The following is a 24,264-nucleotide window of genomic DNA, read 5'->3' as shown; positions in this document are numbered from 1 at the left end:
TTCTGTATGGTGCACCAGGAATCTGCGGAATTGTTTATGTTTATACACAGCCTGCATCTAAAGAGCCTGAACTGAGTGGGATGCCAAGCCATCATGTACAGTTCAATCTCAGCAAGCAGGCTAACATAGATCAATGCTGTCATGGGAGAAATAGACACCCTTGTTTGCATTTGTGTCTTGCTCAGTGTGTGTGTGAGTGTGTGTGAATAGGCTCTTTTCAGCTCCTAGTGGAACAAAGGCACAGCCTTGTCCTCATCAGTGAGAGGCAGCCTCACAGCACGCTACAACAATTCGGCATTCTTACGGGAACTCTTTCTTCCGTCTGTGAGGAAATTCTTTCGCACTGACTGATCCCAGGACAGATTTAGTTTGCCACCAGCACTGTGCATTCCAGTCAAACTGTGAAATGAAATACTGTAGCTCATCCCACCTGTTGCACTAAGACTGACCCCCACTCACAATGGGCTCCAGGGCCACAACTGATCCTTATCACTTTTGTACAAGCTGGCGTTACTGAGGCTGCTGAAGGAATTAGATATCCAGCAAATTTGAAAAGAATAGTCTTTTTTGGGTGAAGGACTGATCTGTATTACAGTTTAAGTCTCTGTACAACAAATTTTCACTGTTGTAGCAAAATCTTATAGCTGTATGCAAAGGCCCCTATTTTTTTGTGCAAATGTTAATGTATAGCTACTTTACATTGAATTAACTTAAAAAATTAACTTGTTGGGCCTTGACTCATTAGGACTGGTTAGGCAGGTAAATAACTGCTAATCACAATTTTAAAGTGTAATAAATTCTCTGACTCTCCAAATCTTGTGCGAACACTCAACAACCATGGGTTCCCCTAAGCAGCTGGCTGAGGACCTGAAAATGAAGCTAATTGATGCATACAAAGCAGGAGAGGCTCTAAAAAGATATCAAAGTGCTTCCAGCTCACTAACACCAACATGTTTTGCATGAAAGAGTCATCAGAAGGAAATCTTGCTTGTGACCTCACCACAAAAGTCAATGTCTGAAGTATCTAGATAAGCCAGAGGCATTTTGGAAATAAGTGCTGTGGACTAATGAAGTAAAAACTGAACTCTCTGGCCAGAATCACCAAAGGTATGTCTGGAGAAAAAAGCATTTGATGAAAAGAACACCTTACCAACTATTAAGCACACAGGTGGATCTGTTATGCATGGCAGGCACTGCACACATAGATGGAAAAATGGATTCCACTAATATCAGCAAATTCTGGAAACAAATATGAAGCACTCATTTGACATTTGGTGGTCCAGAAATGTCACAGAACTGTTGGTGAAATTTCATAAAACAAGAAAGAAAGACCCCATTTGCACCTGGTTACTTCATGTGACTAGTATCTGGATTGTATCCTGATAAGATATTAGTCACATGCATTTACACTTGGTAGTCAAATGTGTCTCTGCTTAGTCAGACTGAAATTCGATTGCTGTGGGGGACGGAATATGCAAATCTGCTCATTGCGCTGCCACCAAGTACTAATTGTTTATCTCTTTATCCTCTTAGTCTGCAGTTTGTTTTGCACAGTAGCATTTGTCCATATTGCTGTTAAGCATTTTGTTTCATCCAGTCCTCAACCACATGTGTCCTCTATGATTATTTGACTCGTAGACATGGATCACGGGCCCAGTGACGCACTGCGTGGGGAGGAGTTTTGATTATTGAATGTGTCTTGGTGAGATTTACATTGTTGTAACATGTGGCTCAAATGCATCTCAGACCACCTCCTGACATGGTTTGAGAGATGGGATGGGTGCATTTACACTTGCATTGTAATGTTGCTTGACCATATCCAGATATAATCATCATACTCAAGACTCTTGAAGTGACCAGGTGTAAACAAGGTCAAAGACTTCCTGTTGGCTACAAAAAGCATTGGCAAGCTGTGATGTCTGCCAAAGTGTTACTAATTAGTCACTTAGTAGGATGTCCCAATGTTGCACATGCAACTATTACTATTCTTTTCCTGTTTCTAAGGTTACTCAAATATAAGGTACCTGTGCATTATTATTTGCAGAAAATGGTTTGTTGTAAACTTCTGTTCACTTCAAAAATCAAAAAAATATGTAATATGTAAACTATAACTTTATACAGGAAGGTAAACTTGGACTATTTTTGATGATTTCTATTGACATATTCATCATGAAATGTTCACACAAAGTAAAGGACTGCTGGCATTCTCAGCTAGTGTACAAAATAACAAAGTTTTGATGTGGCAGTGCCAAAAGGGATGTGTTGAATATACATAATTTCCACATAAAGTATATTACATCAACACAATGATTGCCAAAAGTGAGTAAACTCATTTGGAAATAATGTAGGCTACACATTTGAATCAAGCCTATTCACTGCAGTATTTTTTCTAAATGCTTTGAGGGCTGATTAAAGGCAGCCAAGTCACTTTGCTGTATTTTCTTTCCCATTTTTCCCAGAGTTCAGGTTACAGGAAATCTATTTGTTAGGCACTACTCCTTGCAAATGGTCCTTCCATGAGTTGGGAGTGAAGGGCAGTAGCTAAATTAAGAAGCTCTTATCTCCTGCCCTACAGGAATTCCACCAGTCACTGTTCATTCACTCAGACAGGATGTAGTTGTGCCTCCTCTTTCCCTCCACTTTCCAAATCCTTCCATTTGTAAACTAGTTTCAGGTTGATTAAGGAGATGTTTTGTGAGGGTTTGGCGACAGCAGTTTTGGACATGCTGCAAAAATGATATCTTGGCAAGTGAAATCATCTGAAATAGTGCCAATATTTCTAATATTTCTCATCTGAGAATATTTTAAGATTGCTCAAACAATCTAATAATCTAATAATAAGAAATGTTAGGTATATTGACTAGATGTAAAATGATTTCACAAAGAGATCATTTTTTTGCATTGGAACATGCTTCAAAAAATAATAATTATTTTTCCTACTCAGATGAGAGAGGGCTTTTTTAGCACAGGCTTGATATGTGTAATTCTGTCCAATAGTATTTGACTTATTTACATATAGAGTATATATAGTACAGTTTTTACAGTCTGCGTAATGCAGACAAAAATGTGTTTTGAGTTTGTCACACCACAGAAAAATGTGTTATTAATCACTCAGCCAAATTGAAATGATTTTAAAAAATTGCCAAGTATATAAAATTAGGTTTCAAAATTATGAAAAAATAAGCAGTATTCTCTGCGGTGAAACGCTGGAGGTGTGTCCACTGTAGGCACTGAAACCATGCCCACTCATGGGAAAAGTGCAACCTCTCTTTCTCTCAGTTCAGAATTACACAGTTCACAATCTTTTCACATGTTTTTAGCAATTATTTCCTAACATGTATAAAGTGTTTAGAAACAAATTGAATTTACCTTACATTGGCTTCAACTGACGTTCCTGCACATGCGTAGTCAAAATTGGGTTGGTTGATGTACAGTTTTGCATATATGTAGTCCAAATGGGTTTCTGTTATAAATTGTGTAGCGACACCTATTTGTATCTGGTGGTTTGTATTGGTAACCTGGTCTAAATGTAGAAGAACAGATCTGTGCGTGCTCAGCATTCTTTCCTACTTACTGTTGCTAGACTGGACAAGCTTTACAATCTTAACTATAGAAACTGTAGAGCAGAACTGTAGAGCTCTAGAGTTTGCAGAGCTGAACTGAGTAACCTAAACCTTTACTCAAATTAAAACAGGGTGATTCAAAAAGATTCATCCGCTTTCAAAGCACCATATTTTTACAACCATGAGGCATCTAGGAACCAATCACATACCAATTGAAAGAGGGGACCATAGAGTTTCTGAGCGTCACCAGAAGACGGCTCCCTTCAGTCTGTGAGGAGATGGCGACCCCTGAGCAGAAAGCACTCTGCGTTCTCCACTTCAATAAGATCATAACTGTGCAACGTGATTTTTGTCTGTAGTGAACCTCCAACGGCTCAGAGGTTCCACAACACTGGATGATCTCTGAAATCGCACTGAAAGAGCCGTGAGTACAGTGACACCCGACATACTTAATTGAGTATGGGATGAATTTGACTATGGTGTTGATGTTGTCCATACAGCTGGAGGAGGTCATTTTGAGCACTTGTAAAATTACATAATAAACTTTATGCTCACTTAAACCATTTACAATTTACTGCATTGTTCTGTAATGATTTACAAGTGAAATAAATCATTTTGAAATCAGATGAATCTTTTTAATCACCCTGTACTTTGGTAAAATAATGACTCAAGTAAAAGTAAAAATATTTTCATGAAAAGCAAATTAAGTAGAAGTACAAAAGCTTAAGGTAAAACAAAAAAGCATCAGCAAAGAAACTGAAGTAGCTTTAGTTCTTCTACCCAAGCAAATTAATAGAAATTGTGCACCAAAATTAGCAAAATAGTGTCATATTTAAGTGTGTTTCCTGTAGAAGATGTACATTTATTTTCACTTAAAAATCAACAAAACATAATTTGACCAGGGGTGTGCATACTTGTGCAAATGACTGGATACTGAATAATGTAATGTTGTGAATAAATAACTGCTTGTTTTTATTGATTATGTCAAGAAGCCATAAACAGATGAGCAGCCAGTTTAAGAAGAATTCCACCAATGTTTAAAAATTTCTTTGAGTGATTTCTAGAACTCAAATATAACTATTATATTAAATGCAGTTATGACATAACTGAAGTTTGAGGAAAGACCATGCCTAAAACTCCTCCTTCTCAATTCCAGCTTCCTATAAATGCCAGTCCTTCACTCCTCCTACCTGTGAAGAAATTTCCCACCCACCTCCTCCCCCTTCTCCTCCACCTTGCCCACGCCTGCACCTGATCTTTAATATACAAGGGGGTCGGCCTTCTCATGACCCACAGAAGCCGTACTGAACTCCAACCCAAAATTCCCCTCCTCTCATTATCTCATTTACCAAGGCGTGATCTGCATTCACAAACTATCTGAAGCAACCAGTAAACATTGTACTTCTGCATTTTTATATTATATTTATAGTTGTAAAATAGTGGTAAAAACTGGAAAATACATTTTCTTTGGATGCTGTTTTGCACTACAAAGCCCTGAATGTGAAATACATTTTAGGCCCAAAGGTTATCCCAAAACTCTCACAGAACATTGCGTCAGGCAGTGTAATCATAAACATTTAATATTATAGCTTTCTAGCTGTGATGTGCCTTTTAGAGGCAGTAAACTATTCAGATGTCTGTTTCCTGTCACCACTATGAACAATTCTGACTCTAAGTTTCTCTAGAAGGGAGCATTTCACATCAAATCACTCTGACTTTCTTTTAATTATGTAGACATTAAAAAAAAAATCAGTATAAATCCTCTTCAGTCAATCCTAACTTCTATTACATGCAATCACATATAAACTAGAAGGATAAAAGCAATTTTAAATGAGTGGAAAGATAGACAAACCATTGAGAGTCACAGCCTAGTAGTCCAAAGCTTCTTTCCATTCACAGCTTAAATGATGTAATGATCAAATTTTCATCCCCTTCAGTCAGTTTTTGCGTAGACTCAATCAGCCATACCCACAGTGCATAACAGTAATGCATTCACTTTAATTGAGGCCCAGACAAATTGCTTTTACTGCTGTGTCATGTAAAAGTGTGAAGGCTTTGGTCTTGCACTTCCATTTAGAATGTGATTAAATTATATTACGTACAACCTCTGGAGATATTCCCCTGCGACTTAGTGGTGGATATGTGAAAGTGATTGAAGCATGCCATGTCCGTCTCTCTTTCTTTCTCCCCCCTGTTTTTCAATTTTCGAGGGTTGGACTGGTAATCCGATGAAGGGCAGGGTAGAAATTAGATTAGCATTTTGACTAATCCACACTGAATTGGGAAATGGACGGCCTTCTGCTTAAAGGGTGATGAATGGTAGCAAGGATTGTCCATGCACATCTATTGGACAGACATATGTTTCACTGTAGAGTATTGCTGTTGTATTTTAGTTAAGCGACGGGATGGCATGGACATTTACTATTGTGATATCAGTGTCTGCAATGATTACAGTTTTCGGTACCATCACAATTTTGCTAAAAAGTAGGGTTGTAACAATACACATATTTTTTAGGTTTGCCCCCCCAAATTCCTAGTTTTGGTCATTGACTGCTTTTATCACTGGCATCACAACCTCCTGACAATAGGACCAACGTTTATAGTTGCACCACTCGGGAGCCCCTGCCTTGTGTTTCCTAATAACACAACTACAGCACTGTGTAAACATGCTTTGCTCAGAGACTGAAGCAGTTAGCTATTTATCTCCACTGTGACCCTTTAAAATGTCTGTATTTGGTTTCTGAAATGATTAAAATGATTTTTGAACCGATTTGAAATGGTATTATTATCATTGTGGTGTATCATTTAAACCATGACCGTCCCATTTCTAGTTGTGCTGTCAGCTATTTTGACTGGACCTCGACCAGATTTTTGCTACTCAATCTTGCACATCTGCTCTCATTTTATTGGCAGCTGTAACTTCAGTCTCTAAGAAATAAAATGGGTTGGGAATTGTGGTAAAAAGTGCACATTCAGTGACAGTGATGCTTGTAGATTAGTGTGATATATGAAGAAAAACAGAAGGCAGCTGTTCCTCAGGGACTAGAATGTTATTTTAGGACATGATCAGACTGTGTGTACAGGAATAGTCTGTCCACAACTACAGAGAGGCATCTTAGTGCAGGGTTGCAGTGCATAAACCCCTTATTACAAAGATGAATGTGCATTATGCAGATTATGAATACACTTTGTCCTATGATGCAACATTTCCACTCCTGATGGGAGTAATCTTTCCCAGGATGACAAAGCTCACGTCCGCAGGGCACGAGGGGTCACTGAATGGTTTGAAGTATGAAGTAATGTAAATTGTATGTCATGGCCCTCAGGCACCAGATCTCCAACCAGTTGAACACCTATGGGAGATTTTGTACAGACATGTTTAACAGAGCTTTCTACCATCATCAAAACACCAACTGAGGGAATATGTTTTAGAAGAACAGTACTTCATCCCTCTAGTACAGTTCTAGGAGCTTGTACAGTCTATGCACATTGAAGCTGTTTTGGTGGCTCCTGGTGGCCAAACGCCTTGCTAAGACACTGTATGTTGTGTATTTTCAGCTAATTGATCGGCTGCTTATGTAAGTAAGTGTCTGTTGAAACTTCTGCTGGACCAAAAACATCTCGGTAACCCAATCTTTCTGAGAGAAAACTTGGAAAACTTCCCATTTTCTCTTTTTGCTAAACATGAATATTGTCAGAAGTAAATAAACTGAACAGTATTACTGAATAATTGCGAATGCTTTCCCTGTGGTGATTCTGTGGTGAGGCTTGCCCCAAGTTTTCAAACTTCAGGAAAAGTGAACACGTTGTTTCCAGATTTCTGTCAATTTCCCACAAAGCTCTAAATCGTTTTGTAGAGTCATGATGCTGAGACTGGAAAGACTGAACAGGAAATTGGAATTTCAGTCAAATTTAATATTTGAATTTTTAAGGACTTGATTGAAAAATATTCAAGTAATACCCCCCAAAAAAACAAATAAACAAACCAACTAACTAATTAATTAATTAAATAAATAAGGACAGGAATCTACAGACTACAGGCCACTGCACACCAGACACATCAGGAGTCAGTGATGCCTCTCAGCAGCTCTCTATTACTGTGCTATAGCAAACCCAGACCACAAATCCATAGCAAGAGGAACATGGCTTGAAAAGTGTTAAGCTAAAGTTTATCAGGCAAATAAATGAGCATTCTCATGGTCTGTGTTTACCTCAGCTAACATTATTAGCACATAATATTTTACCTCATACTTTTCAGCTTGATTTGAATGTGTTTGTTAGGAGTTAGTTAGCTGACACCAAACCTGACGCATTCACTAAATGAATTTTTATTACGTTTTATTAAATTAAATCCACAAAAGTAGGATGTAAAATGATCTTGAGCTTGACGTCTATCAGCTGTGATTATACCCTCTGATGGCATGACGTGTAGCTTCTCCTTGCAGTAGCATTTAGCTATGTTTCTTAATGTGGAGTAAACAGACTGGAAACTCTGACCAAAATGTAAGATGCTGGTTTGGCACTGTCTTCTGGTGGTGTATAGAGTTCAACATCTCATGGAGGATGCATAACATTAGAGCCAAGCAAATTTAGATAGTGGAAATTCTAACTTACGATTAGATATTTTTATACTTTCATGACTGTTCAAATATTCAGACATTCTGACTCATCTAAAGACTGAACCCACATCACCACTAGAAATTGGATTGGAAGTGTAGACTGAATTACACTGAAGAACATTTCAGGTACAGAGGGATGTAAAGAGTCTCACTTGTGTCGTATGTCAGGCTGTTTGTATGTCAGATAAACAACGTTACTTAGCTTACTCTTCACGGATGAACAAAGGGAAGCATTGAATTTACTTGATTCAAATGTGTATGTTGTTTACACTCACTACTCATTACACTCATATTGAACTGATGACAAATAAGAGGAAATGGAAAAAACCTCTATGCACTATATGTCCATATGTATATAGACACCTACCTATCCAGAGTTTCTTCTGAAATCAAGGGTATCAATAGGAAGTTTTACCTCCTTTGCTGAAGTAACAACCTCTACTCTTCTGGGAAGGCTTTACACCAGATGTTGGAACATTGCTATGAGGGTTCGATTGCATTCAGCTCATATAGTAATATCATCACTGTCACGCAAAAACCTTGTATCTCCATCCTTTTTTACTTTTTGCATAATTTGAAAGTTACTCATTTTACCAATCATAGCTCAGTTACTTTCACTGAAGAAGTTACTCGCATACTTCATTCACAGAAAGTGAACAAAGCTTCAGCCTGCTGTTTTGAGGAGGTGCCCCATTACTTTCACATTGAGGAATGTGCAAATTTATTTTCTACGTGTGCAGAGGCATGCTTTTGGATGGCCAATCTGTCCCACTTTCTAGAAAACTAATCCAAGCGTGAAAGAAAACAACAATCTCCCTTTCAACTTGTGCTCTGTTCTCTCCTGTGGGGGTTATTATGAGAGAAGCTTGTTTGAATGATAATCTTTTTGACGTATTTCATTTTTATTTTTATTTATTTATTGTTCTGTGGAGGACCAAGCATTCTTTGAAGGATTTTTTTCTTCTTAGAATACTGCAATTGGAAAATGAAAACCATGTGTCCGTTGCTTGCTTACTCTCTCATTCCTGTCATATCTTCAGCCTGACTCTCTCCATTCCTGCCTTAATCAGCCCAAAACATTAGCTCTGAAGAAGCATGAAAATGAAAATATGAACAGTGTGAAGTTATACATTATTAAATCTAGAACATTTGTAGTGCTTGTAGATCTGCTGTTGGCTTTTAGCTCATCACACATGAATAAAATTTGTAGGTTTTAAACCACCCAGTTAATCTAAATGAACTCCCCACAGTGCCTAAAGCATTGAACTTAACGTTTATTGTTTCACAGAACAATTGTGTGCTTATATGTGCTTTAGATTCCTGGAATGTTGACACAAGACAGGTTGGATCCATTGATTCATGCTGTTGGCACCAAATTCTGACCCTGTCTGTGTGCCTCAGCAGAAATCTGGATTCATCAGACCAGTATACATTTTTCCAATGTGGTTTCAAAACAAAACCTTGTATCTCCATTTTTGTCATTTTTTCAGTTTTTGACATAATTTGACTTACATTAAAAGTAAAGTAGGTTTTTTCGTTCTCTGGTAGGACTATTCCAGCAACCTGTGCAGAACAAGAATGTATGATTTATGATAATGTCACATTTTCCCTCCTGAGGAGAATGATGTTGTTTCTATTAAGGCTATCTGTGCGAGCCTCGTGAATAATTCATGCTTTGTAGGCTGCTTCATCCTTTTATTACAATACTGCATATCTGAAAGTGCTCTACCGACAAAAGTTCAAGGATGCTTTTGTGATATGAACATAAATGGTTGATTTTGAGCCATGCCTCTTTGAAGCCTCTTTCAGTTCAGTTAAAGTGACCCCACTGTATATATTTTTTGTGGTTTGGCTCATCCATGGCAGATCCATCTAGCACACATAATTTTAACTCTTTAACTAATTAACAGCCTCCTCATGGGCTAGGCCAGGTGTGTAGAGTAAGGAAAACACAAACATGTACAGAGCTTGAGAACCCCTGATTTAAAGTAAACGGCACAAATGTATTGAATTTCACCAGATGACCTTAGTCCTGCTATATAACACAAAATGTAAAAATGAGATCATAACACATTGAAAGCCAACTTACAGTTCAAAAGAGACCTTAAACAATTCATTTTCTGCTTTTTTTAATTTACACATATATGCTTAAAGATGCACCGAACTCACTTTCTGTTTGTTGAGGTGTCAACATATGGTTGTCAAAGCTAACAACTATCAGCTTAAATAAGCACTGTCAGCTCAAAGAATTGCAATCAGATGATTATGTAATAAATGTAACAAGCCTAATACCCAGTCATAGGCCTGTTGGAATTATTACATAATCATTTAATCGCAATTATTTGAGAAGATCGCAATTATTAAAGCTGGCTGCAATTTTTTCCACAGTTATTAGATTTCACAATCACATTATGCTGTAATTGTGTGTCCTGGGTGGAAGCAAATAAAAGTAAATAAAGAAAGCAGTAAAACGCATTTATTAAGACACGTTGCTTACGAAAACAAAAAACATTTCCAACTTGGTGCTCTAACATGTTTAGATGGCAGCACTGAGTAATGTTTGTGTATTGGTTGGCTGTGTAGCGAATTCTAACGTTTTTAGCATGTATATTGGCAGAATGAGTGTTTTGCTTATGTTTTCATAAAGGACTGTAGCTTTGCTCAACTCCACACATGAGTCTGTAACTGTAGACCTTTGTGTGAGTGTGATTCGGCAGTAAAACCAGTGTTCGCTAGTAAGTAAACATTTAGTTTCAGGCTTATATTTTAATTGTTGCAAACAATGAACAACAAGAGAATTAAATTGTTAATTGCAGTTACTTTTATATAACAATAAATTGTCAGTTGAAATTTCTTGGCTATAGCAGTGGTATACTAAATAACGTGTACTTTAAAGCAAGGCCAGACAGTTACTACTGAGTTTATCATGAAGAAGTGTTCTTTGATTTGGCTGAAGCAGGTAGAGTTATTTCTTTATTTTCCTTGTATTTATTCTTGCAGCAGTAGACTGTAGTGTTCCAGGCTCAGCAGAAATAAGTTTTGTAAACCAGGCATGAAGATAGGATGTGAGATGTCTAATGGAGAGCAGCCATCATGAGGTTATGGTAATTTATCCAGAAGGAAAAACTCAAGCCTACTAATCCATGGAATGTATGGAATCCCAGACATACAGAATCTATAAAGAGTAGGTAGAAATGAAGTGTTTCTCCTTTGCTTTGGGCTTTCCCTTTAAATCAATCTATTATTATATTATCACTGTCCAAAGAAAACTATGCATCTCCATTTTTGTCGATTTTTATTTTTCTATTTCATTTCAACTTTACGTTATGTGAAAATTTAAAGATGAATGAACCAATAGAAATGCTCTAAAATCACTTGGAAAAAAAATTCTTTACATTAACTTACATTGAAATGTAAGAATGTAAGATTGCCTTTCCCTGTAAAGTTACTATTTTGGAGATGCTTGTTTTTCTTTGGACAGCGATGATATCTTATAATATAGTATGTTATAGTATAGCATCAGCTTTTCAGCCCACATTCATGTTGTCCTTCTCTGAGTTCCTTCCCTTCAGAAAAGAATGCATGTAACAGTGTGCTGTATATCCCACCTTGTCAGTCGTGCAATTAACAGCTGAGTGTAGCACAGTTAGGGGCAGTTCATTGCTGTGTAAAATATAAATGCTATTTTTGGCACACTGCAGACGCGTGAAGCGCCATACCATCATGCCTTCTAGCTTGACCCTGAAGTGTGTGAGCAGCAGTTCATGACAGGTCAGCTCAGTATGGACAACGGTGATGAGACCCAAGGTCTTAAAGCCATACTAACTTTGTTTCAGCCCTGTAAAGCTCTGTAAAGCTCTGTTGTAATTCAACTCAATCCAACTTGTCTCAAAGAAGGTTTTTGGCTTGACTGTATTACTTTACTGTGATGCATTTAAAAGCATTTAAATCTGACATACATCCATCTATTAATCAGGCAATACACACACCCATGTTTTACAAACATACAACACTTCTGCTGAAAAAAATCATAGAAACCATTAGCTATTTCTATTGGTTCCTGATGGTTCTGTAATGTTAATGTTTCTCTATTGGGAACCACTACGCCAATTCTCATTAGAACGCAAAACCATTAGGTTTTAATCCTAATGCCTCATGGGCAGGAGGGTATGTGTGCACTATTTACCTTGGGAAGTGAGGGCCCCAGGATGCACTTTAAGAAAAATACTTGCTGGTGGAGGGAGTGTGACGCTCTGGGCAATGTTCTGGCTGAAACACCCTGAGACCAGTGATTCATGTGAATGACAGTTTGACATGTGCCACCTCCCTAAACACTGTTGCAGATCAGATACACCCCTGCTTGGCAATGGTATTCCCAATAGCAGCGGCCTCTTTCAGCAGGGTAATGCGCCCTGCTACACTGAACACATTGTTCGGGAATGATTTGAGGAACTTAATGAAAAGCTTTGGGGTGTTGCTCTGGCCTCCAAATTACCCAGATCTCAAACGATCAAGCATCTGTGGGATGTGTTGAAACAACAAGTCAGATCTGTGGCGACTCTGCCTTGCAACTTACATTACTTGAAGGATCTGCTGTTACATCTTGAAGACAAATACCACAGGGCACCTTCACAATCCAGGACTTGGCGGGTGAAAGCTGTTTTGGCATCATGTGGAGGACTAGGAGCATGTTAGGCAGGTGCTCATAATATGTTGGCTCATCAGTGTATGAAATATACTATATGTAAACAATTGTGGACACCTGCTTTTCCAATGTGAAATCAACAGAATTAAGAGAGAATTTGTTATAATGCCTCAGTAGGTCAGTAAGATATGCTGGAGCTTAGCCATTAAGAGCTTTGAATGTCATAAGCAAGACCTTGTAGTCAATCCAGAACTTAACTTTAGGCCAGTATAAAGTAAAAAGACTAGACTAATATGGTGAAACTTTCTGCTCCTGGTACTCGGGCTGCTGCGTTCTGAACTAGTTGGATCCTATTTTAGAGACACAACAGGGAAACCAGCCAGTGAGACATTATAGTAGTCTAATCTACACTGTAAAGTATTTCTGTCATTTCTAATATGTACTATGTTCAAGCCAGAACAATAATTTGTGTGTTGTACAGTTTTGTATTTACACTTTATTGTATGACTACTACAATATTATTGTAACAATATTGTACTAAAATCTGTGAACAAGAATAAATGCAATAAGTAAGTTTATACTTACACTTAACTAGTGATAGTTAACATCATTATCCTAGCATCCTAGCTGTACCAACGTAAAATAAAGGATGAGATATTCATACAAGTTCTTTTATACAAAACTTCAGGGGATATTGGGAAGTCCCACCACCTGTGCTACAATAGTCAGAGACAACTACTCTTGACAAATTAAAAGTGACTTTCCAAATATGCTTTGCCACTAACACCTTTTTACTGTAATATCTGTCAAATTTATCCTCTTTTACAAGAAGCGTATATGACCATTGGTTACAGCAGTCCGCTGTATTTAAGGAACAGAAACAAACTTTTTTGCAGTATGGAGTAGCAGTTAATAGTATTATGGCACACAGACTGGAAACAAATATCAATGATGCCAAACTCAAATGATTTTCCAAACCCTCTGATATTGCTGACTGTCTACAGGCTTCAGCTGAGGTACTGAGAGCTTAAGGCTGACCCATACAACGCTGTCATTTAAAGACTATTCATGCAGCACTGATTAGCCCAACTCAGGAAGGTCTTTTTAGTGATGGTCTGTATTTAAACAGAATAACTGAAATCACCTTTTTCTTGGAGGTCAGAGAGGGACCGTGAGCTTAGATCTGGAGATAAAGAGGTAAAGACAGTGGAATGAATAATTAGCATAGGAAAATGAGAAAATTTCTTGCATATTTTATTGATTCCAGTTTTAGAAACTGGACAGGGGGGAGTATTTCTGCTCTCTCTGGCCCTTGCACAGTTATTTTTGCATTCAGATGCTTCGTCACTCTGTTTAATCCTAAACTGTTAGCCAGACTGAACCATGGCAGGGGAAGAGAGGGATCAGTACAGTACATCTCCATTATATCATATCAGTTCAACCTAATGTACCTATATCTGTTTAAATGAAAGCTTGTCCAGCCTGAAAGTTCTGAATAACTCATCACATTCTGCTTATAGCTGATGCACTGCTGTAAGAGAGACTCTAAAATGCAAATGACCTGAATAAGAAAGGCTAGTGTAGAAAAAGCTTAATTACATTTCAAATAGACATCAGACCTGATTTATTCTTGAGGGTCACTGCCAGGAGAACACAGGGAGTACATAGTAGGAATAGTTGGATGCAGTTTGCAAAATCCTGACCCAGACTGTACATTCTGTAGCAACTGTTCACTCTACTAGAGGAGATTTGATTAACCCTTAGTTGTTACTAGTTGTTTTGCTATACTATTCCATAGAGATGTCACTTATCTGATATCAGGTATCAGGGAACAAACATTTTTGTTAATTTTAACCCACAATTTCTATTTATTTGCCGAGTGCAACATATTAAAAAAATAAACATAAAATATAAAAAGTGCCATAACTTTTGCACAATCCTACATTTTGTTTAATTTTTTCCCCATATTTTGAATTCAACAAATTAATTCTCTGTAGAGGATGTGGTAACTTATTTGCATCATAAACAAAACATAATTTGACAAAGGTGCCCAAACTTTTGCAAATGACAGTAGTTTTAAAAGAAGGAAAATCATATTGTATCTGCCAATACTCATAATTACTATATTGGTATCAGTGTTGGAAAAGAAACAGTGGTATTGTGCCATCTTTATTGTTCACATTATAGTTGATTACATAGTTATAAATAGTTAATTACATAGTTATACATAGTTATTACAGTTTCATTTGCTTTACAGTCTATATTGACAGATTCTGCACTTTTGGCTTTTTTCTGTTTGCTTGTCAAACAATGATGAAAACATGACAAAAAAGTGTAAAGGATGGTTTTTATTTTCACAAATCAAGATATTAACTGCTCACCAAATTCAAAGCAGAATAAAACGTCCAGTCTTCTGCTTGCAAACACAAATGTGGTATCAATTGAAAGTTTAGAATCTACCCTTTGACAGAATTTCTGTGCTTGTTTTTGTGAGCTTTAAGAGAGAAATAGTTCATATGCTTTCACTATTGCAGGCTATAACTATGAGTGGTAAGAACACAGTACACACAGTGCACACTGTGAGAGAGTAAAGCCAGGAACATATTCAACGCAAGCAAACGATGTTTGCGTCAAACTCATCCAACTGCTCATCTTCTGTGATAGCTGACCGAGAGAAAGCACACTGGCAGTTTGAGACTGCTTGGTCAGGCTTGGCTGTCACTATAGCGCCCCTTGCTGTAACACTCAGAACACACTCGCGCTTGTGTTGTATTATGAATTGCATCATGACACAATATAGAACTTAACGACACACAAATACGTGTCTGTGTAGCTCGACACGTCTACGTTCTCATACCTGCGTGACGTATCTCTCTGGCCTAACAGTCCTCAGCAGTTTCAATGAGGAAACAAACTGAGAGCTCGCTCTGTGGACCGTACGTGTGTTTTGTCCTGGCCCAGCAGGGGGGGGATTAAACCACATTATTCAGCCCTGGCATTTCCACAGAAAAGAGTCTCCTCTCTTCTCCTCTCCCCGCCCTTTTATTTCCTGTTTTCCTTTTCTTTATTTGTCTCATTGGAGTTTCTCTTCCTTTAGACAAACTCTGCCAATCTCTCACGCTCTTTCCCCTCCTTTCATTCTCTTTGACTGCAAACAGGTCTCACATCCTCTCTCTTACCTTCACTCTGTCGCTCTCTCTCTCTCGCGCTCTCCATCTCACCTTCACTCTGTCGCTCTCTCTCTCGCTCTCTCTCTCCCTCACCTTCATTCTGTCGCTCTCTCTCTCAAACTCTCCCTCTATCTCACCTTCTCTCTGTTGCTCTCTCTCTCGCTCTCCCTCTATCTCACCTTCACTCTGTCGCTCTCTCTCTCGCTCTCTCTCTATCTCACCTTCACTCTGTCGCTCTCTCTCTCACACTCTCCCTCTATCTCACCTTCTTTCTGTCGCTCTCTCTCTCACACTCTCCCTCTATCTCACCTTCACTCTGTCGGTCTCTCTCTTGCTCTCCCTCTATCTCACCTTCTCTCTGTCGCTCTCTCTCTCACACTCTCCGTCTATCTCACCTTCACTCTGTCGCTCTCTCTCTTGCTCTCCCTCTATCTCACCTTCTCTCTGTCGCTCTCTCTCTCTCACTCTCCCTCTATCTCACCTTCACTCTGTCGCTCTCTCTCTCTCTCTCTCTCTCTATCTCACCTTCTCTCTGTCGCTCTCTCTCTCACACTCTCTGTCTATCTCACCTTCACTCTGTCAGTCTCTCTCTTGCTCTCCCTCTATCTCACCTTCTCTCTGTCGCTCTCTCTTTCACACTCTCCGTCTATCTCACCTTCACTCTGTCGCTCTCTCTCTTGCTCTCCCTCTATCTCACCTTCTCTCTGTCGCTCTCTCTCTCACACTCTCCATCTATCTCACCTTCTCTCTGTCGCTCTCTCTCTTGCTCTCCCTCTATCTCACCTTCACTCTGTCGTTCTCTCTCTCACTCTCACTCTCTCTCACCTTCACTCAGTTGCTCTCTCTCTCGCTCTACCTCTCTCTATCCTTCACTTTGTCACTCTCTCTTTCTCCATCTCACCTTCACTCTGTCGCTCTGTCTCTAGCTCTACTTCTATCTCACCCTCTCTCTGTTGCTCTCTCTCTCTCGCTTTCCCTTTATCTCACCTTCTCTCTGTCACTCTCTCTCTCACTCTCCCTCTCTCTTACCTTCTCTCTGTCTTTCTCAGCCTTCACCCTCTGTCTTTCTTTTTCTTTCCTCATCTTCTCTCTCTCTCTCGCTCTGTCTCTCTCTCACTCTCTCTCTCCCACTTTTTTCTCTGTCTCACCTTCTCACCTTCTCTTTCTCTCACCTTTTATCTCTCCCTTCCCTGTCTTTCTCTTTCTTCCCCCTCTGTCTCTTTCTCTTTCTTCATCTTGTCTTTCTCTCTCGCTCTTGCTCTCTCACCCTCTCACCTTCTGTCTCTCTCTCTTTCTCTCTCTCTCTCATCTTCTTCCTCTCCTCTCTCTCTCTCTCTCTCTCTCTCTCTCCCTGTTCTAGAGTAATCTATTTTGATGTGTATCTCAGTGCTGTCAGTACTGGTCTGTTGTTATTTCTGTGTGAGTAGTTGTCCGCTTGCAGAAAGTGTTCTTGAAGAGTGATGTTACTCTATCAGTTCATTCCTCACTGAACAGTGCAGAGAGGTGGTGAAGAGTGGAGCTGAAGCTTGTGTGATGGCTCATATCACTGCAGTGTTGGTTTGTTTTCTTCTTCTCTTGCTCTGCGCTGTGTTGCTGGAAGTAGACTCAGCTGTTCCTCTGAAATGTAAATGAGCTCTTGGGCTGTTGAAAAGGCTGGCTGTGCAGGACGATTCAGCAGGCTTGATTCATCAGCCTTAAACTCCTGTTTGTACTCTTATTTTACAGAATTGAAATATTTAACACTGACTAAAACCCCAGGGCTTGTTACATCCTAAGACTGAGTTTTTCCTAATTTACAGAACTTAGTAACAGTGTTTGAACCCACCGGGAGGTCCTGAGGCATTTAAATGGTCAAAGCATTTCTCAAACTAGTCTCCATCTGCCACATCTGTATTGTAGGCCTACCATTGATTATCCTGGCTAATGATTTTGAAGGATTCCCTGTACTTGCACAATTATAGTTGAGGCCAGTGGGCAGTTGCTGAATTCTAAATAAATGTTTAAAATAAGTAAATATGTAATGTGCATTTGAAACCACTAGTCTCTAAAAACATAGGTCTTAAGAAGAGATGTGAAAAGCGGCTTATCAGTTCTACTCTTCTGAAGTTTTATCTGACTTTCACACAGTAGAGCAGCACAGTATAAAGTAGTTGTGGTTACATTTGCTTTCACTAAGGCTTTCTGGTGTCCAGGTGATCAGACAGAAGCCTATGAAAACCCCACTCACACCAATACACTGGTAACATATCAGCAGAGAACCATGACTATTAGAGCTATACAAATAAAAAACAAGATTATTCAAGGGTTCTTTAGTAAAGGTAATGGTTCTGTTTAGAAGAATGTTAAAATAGTTCTTTGCATGGTTAAATGGGTCTTCAGGTTGATGGAGAATGTGTTGGTCATGGTTCTATATAAAACCTTTTTTGAAAATGGTTCCATATAGCACCAAAAAAGGTTCTGCTATTGTTACAATGCCAAGCTTGTAACAATAGAAGATCTCTTTTTGGTGCTAAATAGTGAAAGATACTGTGAGGAACATTTGATGTGGTGAAGTTTATTTATATATTTATTTATTTAGCTGTTTATTTATCTTCATCAGCTAAGCGTGATTTTCAGGCAGTTTGACAAAAATGTAGACCAAAACCTCAGCAATTCACAATAAGAAAGCATAACCTTCAAATGAAAACAGGGACGACAATGTGAATCACTGTTTGCTCTTTTAAAGTCTACATGTTCCATAATTATATTAACATTCATACCTAATAATGAGCGCTCCTTTTCACTCTCAAAACCCCTCTTGTCACTCGGGTGGTACCCCTCTTGTCACTGGGGTGGTACCCTCAAAGGTACATCTCAGTACCTTTAGTCAGGGAACATCATTGTATCATAATCCAAGTTGTATTGACTCCACACCCCATCCCGCCTGCAGGCTTTTTATTTTATTGTTCTGTTTTAAAATGTTAGGTTATGAAAAAGTACAAATACGTACTTTTCACCTGGGAAAAACTTATTTAGGATACACAAAACCACTGCTGTACCTTTGAGGGTACATTTACATTGATTGTACCTTTTTGAATGAAAAATGTACCTGCACAGAACCTTTATTTCTAACAGTGTAGGCTATGTTTTCAGTTTACTGCTGAATGATTCATGCTGTTTAGTGTTGATCAGTGGGCTGATAAGAGAAAAACGGTGAAAATATGATTCAAGGCTAAAACATTGGAAAGATTCTACAGATGATAGACATGCACATTGGTGGCCAGTGTGGTGGGCATGGTTAGGGGCAGTACCAAGGCATGAGGCATTTCCTGTTTGGCAACTCAGGCCTGACATAAGCAGTCTCGGATACATCCTATTCTTTGAAGTGAAGGGCAGCACACACAATGCACAGTTCTTTGAATGTTCATAGTTCAATGGAGAACCATCTTTTAAGGCTGTGGCTATTAGGCAGCTAACGTTAGTGGTACCATCAAGATACTATGGAATATCTAAGATTAAGCTTAATCTAGAATATACTTAACACAAAAGTATTTTAACTAGTGAATTAATACCTACTGAGCTGGCTAACTTTAGCTGGCTAACTTTAGCTGAAACCTCAGCTTTCCTTTTAATCTGCTTTCAGAAAAAAGCACATACGACCATGTCTCTTCATTACCTTTTTGCTTGGTGTTGAGGGGATCTCAGGGGTCTGACGGATACTGTGGGTGCTGCGATGTAAACTTTTAAAGTAACAGCATATGGTAAAGGATAGCATATTCCTGCAAGAGACATGAGATGAAAAAAAACATTCAGGGCCAGCATTGAAACATTCAGTGCTTAAGTCTCTAAGGCCCACCGCAAACAACGCTCATGGTGTGTTATGACTGTGTCTGAATGTCCATGTTGCTGAGGTTTGCCTGGCAGATTGACAGGCAGATGTCCTGCTGCAGCTCTGTAAGACTGCTTGTCTTCTTCATCACTTGCTCTTTTCTGAAGTGTCCTCTTTTCTCTCCCTCTGTTTATCCCCCACAGCCGAAGAATAAAAAAGGGTTTGCTTTATTCTGTTTTTGGAGTAATGCCAAACTGCAAATGCCATGCATGCTTTTTGAAGGGTCATTTGCTGGACACACACAAGATGCTCATTTGCTGCAGTTCTGTAACAACAGCACACACACACACGCACATACACACACACACACACACACACACACACACACACACACACACACACACACACACACAGGGCTTTATACAATATCCTGTTTTTTTTTCTCTCTTCCTTTTAGGTAAGTTGAAAGCTTCCATTTGGACTTTTGCCCCTTTACCAAATGCAAGACAGCAACAGGTTTGAGAGGTTTATTCTTCCTCTGAACACGCTTCACAATGCAGTTATTTTTAATGTCTTGGTTTCTGAGCTCAATGGAAGTTTATTACTTGATGTCTCTGATTTGAAAGCTGCAGTGTAGCTTTTCATTCATAATATTAAGTCTTTATATACTGTCTCCTCAGTATACTGTTCTAAATGCTGTAATTGGCCGTTGTTTTTACTGTATTGTAAGTAGACATGTGTGGTAATAGTGAACACCTGAGTGGGGCTTCTTCCAAAAGGCTTTGGCTCAATTAAACATGTGCTTTTAGTGCCATCTTCTGGCTGTAGTTGTGTGGAATTCCAAGAGAGTGTTTCAGTTGGTCTCACAGTGTGAACCTCAGTTATGAGGAAAAAGATCGATATTTGAGGTGCGACTTTCCTCTTAGTTTATTTCAGCAAAGGTTCAGGCAAAAAGGAAATTTACTCAATTCTACCTTAGCCTAAATGTAATCTGCTAAGACATGTTTAGTATCTGCATCTTCACTTTTGCAGTGTAACTACAAGACTACTCTAGCTGATAATGTAGCTAACAAGTAACATGTAATGGACAGATGTATCGAGGTAATGTAACAGGGTCACCTGTATGTTCCAAGGGCGCTGTGTTCCCAGAGCCTTGTTTGGTCCTTGAACATTCTAGGGAACAGCCCTATGTCCCTCATGTTGCCTCTTTATAACTTTTACAACAAAGTGCAGGCATTTTTATAGCTATATGCCATACATTTGTCCATTTTAATAAATAGCATGTCATACAGTGTCAGAAAACACATAAGCAAGTATGTTTGAGATTAATTAGCTACATTAGCTCCAGTGTAACGCTGAAGAAACAAATTTCAAACACTAAGCATGTCTTGGCTGATCGACTACTTATGGGGTGAGAGGAAAACTGTGCAAATATGTTTTATATAGTCTAAAACATTGCTTTAATACTGTGCCTATTGTAGGAAGTTTCTACAGATGCTAGCCATGGGGATTGGTGACCAGTGTGGTGGGCATGGTTAGGGGTAGTACCAGGGCATGTGACATTTCCTCAGGCCTCGTGCAAGCAATCTTGGATATATCATAGTCTTTCAGTGAAGGGCAGCACACACAGTGCACATGCAGCTGTTTTAGAGCTTTCATTAAGAGATCTGCTGAGGTCTGTGGCCTACTAACATTCACTTTTGCTACCACGGTTTCTATAATGTATGCAGTTCATTTAGAAATTCTGACAAAATGTCACTTGAATCAAGTAGTGTCAGGTAGTAATCAACTAATGCACTGAACAATAATAAGCCATGCACAGCTTTTCAAAGATCCCAAAAGACTTGACTGGACAAAAGGCAGACCAGGAAGCTTTTACAAAGTGTCCATCAGGCTCTGTTTCTTAGTGTTAGTGAATTATACACTGTCATCATATATACTGCCAACTAATCACTGCTGATATATGGATAAAGCACCTTTCAAATGTTTTTTAATAGAAAAATGTTTAATAGCCCTAATTTGGGATTGTATTTAAATCTTTCAAAGCCAAAATGAAAAGATCACTAGAAGACTTGTAATTACATCTGCTGATGTCTACTGTCTACTAAAAGTGTTTTATTGTATATTTTTATGACCATAAATTATATAACCAATCAAAACATTTTCAGTCCATTTTCTTTAGCTTATTAATAAGCACTGCATGCATGTTGGAGCAAGAAAAACACTGAAATGTGCTGGTTTGGAATACACTGCTCGTAGATTTTTGGCAGATAAATTGTTCCTATGAGGATATTACAGACTATTAGTGTTGTTCATTAGGCAGCATCTTCTCAGTTGCCCTATCCAAACAATGAACAGTGTGACAGGATATATCTCTGACATCATGATGTAAATGGGTATCTGGTTGCAGCCTGGAGGTCTGATTGAGCTTTCAGAATCGATTTTGCTCTGTAATGTGTGTGTCTGATCTGATATCAGTTTGATCTGCTCTTTTATACGAGGCTGGCTGGCTGTCAGTCCACAGGAGGTTGGTGGTAGATCATTGCGTGGGTCAACTTTTGTTAAAAGCCTCATTATACTTCCCCCAGGAAGAAAGATAAACCACCATGGCTATGTCCTCATGGCTGGCATGATATCAAATACACATCACTGTTATTTGGCTGAGGGAGTGGAGAGGTAGTGAAATGATTCATGTACAGTAGCTGAACAAAAAAGAAACATACTGTAGGTGAAATCATAAAAGACTGTAAAAGAATTGTGGTGTTTTCAAGCATAACTTCTTCAACAGAGGTGTGAGTATACATAATCCTCTTTATCTGGCTGTCTTGGGTTGGTTGTAACACAGTTAATGTGTCTTTATAAAAAGTTTATTTTATTTATAAAATAAATAAATTTTATTTATTTATAAAAAAGTTTATATTAATTTATTCATTTGTTTTCATATAGTGATAATGTGATGTCATACATTTGTCCATATAATATACATCATCACTGTCAGAAAAAGTATCATTTTTTTTCTGCATCATTTGAACACAGCAGCTGTTCTTTATATTGTATTTCCTGATGAATGGGCTAATAGAAATGCTTCAGATTCACTAAGAATAAAATCTATTTGCATGAGCTCACATTAAAAGTTTAGAATGTTTTTGACTTCTCCTATAAAGCGTACATGTTTTTTGGACAGAGACAGTATGCAAGTACGTACATTATATAATATATACAAAACAAATTTATCTCAGAATTGTTACTCATTCATGACACAGTCTCCGACTTCCTCTAGATTTGAAGGGCCTAATACGCTTTTCTCGAAATAGCACACCCTGCTGTTTAAAAAACATCTTGCATCAAGCACAATAGACTTTGACTGGACAGTTGACAACCTAGACTCTCCTCTTTTAAGACAATGCTCATGCACTGCTCTCAACCAGTTACTGCATAGCATCCATCTCTAAGTGCTACTTTTGTCATCAAGTCAACAAACAATACAAAACTCCTCAGAACAAACCGGCAGTGAGAACAGCGATGGTAGGAATTTAGTCAAAATTATTAGACTGAGAGGCGGAGGAAAGGTGTCACTGAAGGACACTAAAAGATAAAAGATTCCCCTTCTCTGATTAAGGTTAATAAGGTGTCTTGAATTTTTTGGGGGGCTTTAAATGTTCATATTTTTTTATTTTTTTTATTATTAGACGTGTGTCAGCATAAAACTTTACATAAACCTAGCTTATATTTACAGATACTACTCTACGTCTCCATTCCCCCCACTTCACATATTTTGTCCCTGTGCTTAATAATCAAACTTGACCACCATATATATAGTTGATCTTGGAACAAAATCTTGTGGCTCCATTATTGCATTATAGTGTGCATGTGTGTTTTGTAATTTGACAATGACAGTTGCCCTTTCCACTGTGTTAAAATTTCCATGTTTTAAGAAATGTGCTTGAAACCAGCTAAATTATCTGCCTATATAGTGAGATAATCTGACTTGATAAAACTACCTAAAACAAGTAAAGAATGTCCAGAAATAAGCCTGATAATCTTATAATGAGTGCACAACCACCACAAAATAAGAAACATTAGATATATTCCCTAGATATTTTGTAGCATATGCTATATATATACTTGGCCCATCAGTGACAGTGATATATAATATATGGGATACGTTATTCTTACTTATTGTTACCAATTTCTAAATACTGATACTGAAAACCTGATTAGTGGTATTGAGGAATGGATCAATCGAAATGGTCCATAATTACTTGGAATAAAATGTTTTTACATTAAAAGTTAAGATGAATTTTCCCTTCTTCTAAAGTTTTTTTCAAGTATTTTCTGAATCTTACCCCAAACCTAATCGTATCCTCAGTAACCAAAAACAAATGGTTTTACCTTTTTCAGTTAAAAAAAATGAAACATGAAAAAAATTCAGTACCTTTTTTGTTTAGTTTTTTTCTCT

The sequence above is a fragment of the Colossoma macropomum genome, unplaced genomic scaffold (genome assembly GCF_904425465.1).
Source record: "Colossoma macropomum unplaced genomic scaffold, Colossoma_macropomum, whole genome shotgun sequence".
Classification (NCBI taxonomy): Eukaryota; Metazoa; Chordata; class Actinopteri; order Characiformes; family Serrasalmidae; genus Colossoma; species Colossoma macropomum.
This window is presented reverse-complemented; position numbering follows the sequence as displayed.